This window comes from Diplotaxodon limnothrissa, linkage group LG4 (assembly GCF_057381915.1).
Source record: "Diplotaxodon limnothrissa isolate DT_005_m linkage group LG4, D_limnothrissa_male_GT1.1, whole genome shotgun sequence".
NCBI classification, from domain to species: domain Eukaryota; kingdom Metazoa; phylum Chordata; class Actinopteri; order Cichliformes; family Cichlidae; genus Diplotaxodon; species Diplotaxodon limnothrissa.
In genome coordinates this window covers 28024854-28029876 of record NC_140599.1, presented here as the reverse complement: position 1 = coordinate 28029876, position 5023 = coordinate 28024854, and the positions used below count along the sequence as shown (strand labels likewise).

General features: G+C 43.0%; 1 long non-coding RNA gene across 1 annotated transcript; it reads left to right on the top strand.

Annotated features, from left to right (window-relative positions):
* Positions 1–383: 383 nt before the first annotated feature.
* LOC146634074 (uncharacterized) lies at positions 384–1108 on the top strand. The gene is made up of 3 exons (XR_014906168.1): positions 384–441; positions 580–679; positions 887–1108. It is a non-coding gene; the product is annotated as an uncharacterized LOC146634074 (long non-coding RNA).
* Positions 1109–5023: the final 3915 nt, after the last annotated feature.

Below are 5023 nucleotides of genomic sequence, written 5' to 3'. Positions count from 1 at the left end.
CACTGGGGTGGAAGATTTACAGATTCGGTTTTGGAAATATATTTTTATTACCTATTAAATTTAATAGAAGGGTAAAAAAAAAATATGTATTTTGACCGTGATTTGGGAAAATATGGGCTTTGGGGAAAATTCTATCCATTTTTCACAAACAACAAATAGTCCTCACAGTTGCTTTTGCTCCATTAATGACTTATAGTAATTATACTTCTTTCTGTTTTGCAAGCCTGTCATAGTGCAATAAAAATAACATGTTTTCTACTCATCAGTGCAAATCTAATCTATCAGCCTGTAATGAACCGCTGATCTGTACCATAAGTCATCCTTGCGGGGGTTGTCGGAACTGTATGCGCAGTCGCACTAAGGACAGATGTGATCAGAGGCATGCCCCGTAACGCGTATAGAGCAGTCTGTCGCGGCAGGAATAAGTTGTACAAAGTCCATGTAAGTTACGATAATACTTTGATAAGTATGATAAGTGTGTTTCTAATGTAAGGTATGTTGCTGCGTTTGTATTGTGAGCTATCTGAAAACCCTTTTATTCTTTATTTACGTTACTTACATCCATGTGCTATTTTTTAGCTAGACATGTGTGTCATGCAAGCTAGCAGCACCCCATGAGAAACGGGCCGAAGTGTTTAAGTGTTTACCGGAGTTTTGCACCCTTGGCAAGCGGACTGAGGTATGTGATGAGAGATGATCTGTTGTTATATTTTATTTAACTGAACTGTGTAATCCCTTGATGCTGTTTGAAGTAACCCCTTTTGTTTTATTTAATCTGTGACTGTATATCTCAGAATTACTTGTTTGAACTTGCCTGAATTAACTTAAGCTCATTGTTATAGTTCAAAGGGTACTGTACGGGTATCAATTTTTTCTTATTTTATAGTTTTCACGGTGCTCAACGTCCAGAGAATGAGCCGTGTGTGGTGAGGAAATAAATGGCTGCACCCGTTAGAGACTCTTCTGTCGTTCTTGATGCCAAGGGCTGCTACAGTGAAAACTCATCGCTGCCTTGCAGCCATCTACACTCATCTTATTCTTTCGTCGAACTGTGAGTAAAGGAGTGTATCGCATCATCTAGAGACTACTGGATCAGTAAAGGACTCAAAATAAGGACATTATAAATACAATGTCATGCACACCTTCATCTTGTAAGCTGTGTGAGCAAATGATCTTCAACATGGCAGTCTAAAGTAATGCAAGAAAGAAAGACCTCTTCTGTATTTAACACAGTAGCATGTAAAGTTGTGATGCTGAATATCCCACATTTCTTGCATCAGAATGTCTAAGACTGAATCTGGGCTTTATGCTATCAGTTGTACTTCTGTAAAAACTTAAGTGGCAAATTGTCTGATTTGAGGGCATCATCAGTATTATTTTGGTTTTGTTGCCAGTCTGTGAGGTTAAAGGTGTAAATATCTAAGTTGAGTGTTAATAAGTTTGAAACCACCACTCAACCCATTTGAGTTAAGATATATACACTTAAAAGGGCAGGTGCAACAAGCCAAAAATAAAATTAATAATAATGTTGTCCCCTGTTGAAGAAATAGACAAATCTACAGAGGCACAAGAGGCCAGGTCCAGCTCCAGAGAGCGAAGACTAACAGAAAAGGGGCAGGAGATGCATGAACAGGAGGCCAAGAAAAATGAAAGGTCATTTAGCGAGGCATATGAGTCCTGGAAGGAGTTAGCAAGAGGAGTTAGAACAAGGCTGAAAGGTTTCTGCTCAAACGAAGACCTTGTTAGAACACAAACGGACATTAAGGCTAAAGAAGCATTAATGCATGAACTGTATGAGCCTATCCGACGTAATCATACTTCTACTCCAGATGTTGTCAAGAAAATGGATGCGTGTGTTGCCCTAACAACAGAAATTTGTGATCTCATTAGTAAACGACTAGAAGATATAGATAAGACTTTTAATGACAGGCTCGAGAAGGAGCGTGTAAGGATGATATTAAGTAAGGAGGAGTATGGATCTGTTTTTGGGAAAACTGAAACAGAAACAGTTATTTCAGAGCATTCAAAGGGCTCAGATTCATACTCTGGAGCCACATCTACGACTTCTAGCAAACGTGTGGATGCCGAAGCTGACCTTGCAGCTAAACTAGAACAGGCGAAGGCAATGCAACGAATACATGAACAGCAAGCCAAGTTGAGTAGCTTAGAGCATGAGTGGAAAATCAAGGAAGCACAAATGATTGCAGAAATGACAGCAAAGCTAGAGGAAGAGAGAACTAAACTGCAACAGCTACAGGCAGAAAATGAGGTAAAAGTAGCAGCAGCCAGAGTGAGAGCTTACAACAACTACGATGGATTGGAAAGCCTTAAGTATGAAGCAGATGACAAATCACAACTTGATAGCCAAATCATTGAATCTCAGAATCCATTGAATCCACAGGCTGAATCATTTCGACCTCAGTGTGCACCACCTGAGATTTTGCAAAGGCAACAGGAGGTCAGCTTAACACAGGAGCTTGCAAGCTTGTTCGTCTCCAACCGTCTGCCTGCACCTGAACCCACAGTGTTCACTGGTAACCCTTTAAAGTTTATAGACTGGAAGATATCCTTTATGGCATTGATTGGCCACAAACCCCTCCCCGCAGGCGAAAAAATGTTGTACTTGAAAAGTTATCTTGCTGGTGAGGCACGGAAGGCGGTCGAAGGATTCTTCTATCGAAACTCAGAAGATGCATATCAGGGTGCCTGGGAGATTCTTCAGGAGAGGTATGGAAGTTCATTTGTCGTCCAAAAGGCTTTCAGGGATAAACTGATGAAATGGCCAAAAATAGCTCCCAATGACCCAGTAGCCCTCAGAGAGTTTTCAGATTTCCTTCAAAGTTGTGCCGAGGCCATCCCTCATGTTAAAGGGCTGGCAATTCTAAATGATTGTGAAGAAAATCATAAACTTCTCAAAAAACTGCCCGAATGGCTGGTACGCAGATGGGGTCGTGTTGTTGTGGATGAACTAGACAGATGTCAAGAGTATCCACCATTTGCTCATTTCACCAGATTTCTACAAAGGGAAGCTAGAATAGCCTGCAACCCCATTGCTTCTCCCTTCTTATTAACCACTAAAGTTACAGATGAAAGGCTTCCTAAGAGAACCAAGGCACTCAGCACCAATGCTCAAGCTAAGCACTCTGCAGGTAAACCAGGGACCTTAATTTCAAAGCCAAGACCACCATGCTTCGTCTGCAACGATGAAACACACGGTGTCGCCAAGTGCCCAACCTTTGCCACAAGGCTTCCTGATGAAAAGAGAGCTTTCATTCGTGAAAACCGTCTTTGCTTTGGCTGTTTAAGAAAGGGTCACACTAGTAAAGAATGCAAAAGAAGGCACACATGCACTATATGTGGTCGAAATCATCCAACTTGCTTGCACATAGAGAGAATTGAGGGAGCCAGTGAAATGTTAAACAGTGATTCACCATCTGCAGGAAATGAGACAAAGGAAGTCCGCAATGTCATGTCACACACATTGACAAGATACTCCTCAGCTACGTCTAGCATTGTTCCAGTTTTTGTGTCATTGGCAGAAGACCCCCACAGTGAGATTCTCACATATGCTCTGCTCGACACACAGAGCGATTCAACTTTCATCTTGGGAGATCTGGTCTCTGCACTAAATGTGAAGACTCAGCCAGTGCAATTAAGGCTCAGTACAATGACAGCAGTAGACACAGTCATAGCTAGCAAAGTGGCTTGTGGATTGCAAGTTCGTGGGCTCCATAGTGAGTCGCATGTTCAGCTACGCCAGGCATATACAAGGGATTTCATCCCAGTCGATAAGTCTCACATTCCTACAAAGGACACCGCACTTCAGTGGCCACATCTGAGGCAACTGGCAAACAAGCTGCAGCCACTTCAAGACTGTGAAGTGGGATTGCTGATTGGCTATGATTGCCCATCAGCACTGGCCCCTCTAGAAGTCATTGTAGGGTCAGAAAACCATCCATTTGCTCAAAGAACCGTGCTTGGCTGGAGCATCATAGGATCAGCAAATCCATATCTTGATAGAAAGGAACATCAAAGCTTTGTACACAGAGTGGCAGTAAAGGAAATGCCATTGCCTCCGGTCAATGATGTGTTGAAGGTCCTAGAAATGGATTTCAGCGAAAGAAACTATCAAGATAAATATGTTTCTCAAGATGATGTTCATTTTGTAAAACTCCTCAGCAGCACAATCACAAAAAGGAAGGATGGACACTATGAGATGCCACTTCCTTTCAAGGGCAGCTCTCCACCTATGCTGCCAAACAACAAGCGACTGGCTGAAGCTCGTTTGCAACACCTCAAGAGGAAGTTAAGGTCCAACAGGCAGTACCATGACCATTACACAGCATTCATGGAGGAAACCATCAGCAAAGGTGTTGCAGAACCAGCCCCCCCAGCACATGAGGGAGAGACAATTTGGTACATCCCACATCATGGGGTGTACCATCCTAGGAAACCAGATAAACTTAGGGTGGTCTTCGACTGTTCAGCCAAGTTTCTGGGCATCTCTCTGAATGACACCTTATTGACTGGCCCTGATCTGATAAACTCTCTAGTAGGAGTTCTCTGCCGCTTTAGGAGAAAAGCTTGTGAACTAGTAATCAGTCTGGTTCAGCGACAAGCCTTTTTGCAAGACATAAAGACACTTCAGAAGGGCAACTCTCTTCCATGCTCTAGCCCCCTAAGTTGTCTTGATCCCATCTTAGATGAAGGACTTCTTCGTGTAGGTGGAAGACTGACAAAGGCAACGCTCAGTCGAGAACTAAAACACCCGGTTATCCTTCCAAAGGAAAGTCACATTACAAGACTAATACTGTCTCATTACCATGCCACCATCTGTCATCAGGGTCGCAGTCAAACCCTAGCAGAACTCAGAGCAAATGGGTTTTGGGTGCTTGGGGGAAGCAAAGCAGTTGCCAAGTTAATACATAAATGTGTGCAATGTCGAAAACTTCGGCGCCCCACCGAGGAGCAACGCATGGCAGAGCTCCCGAAAGAAAGGACTGAAGCCTCCGCTCCTTTCTCG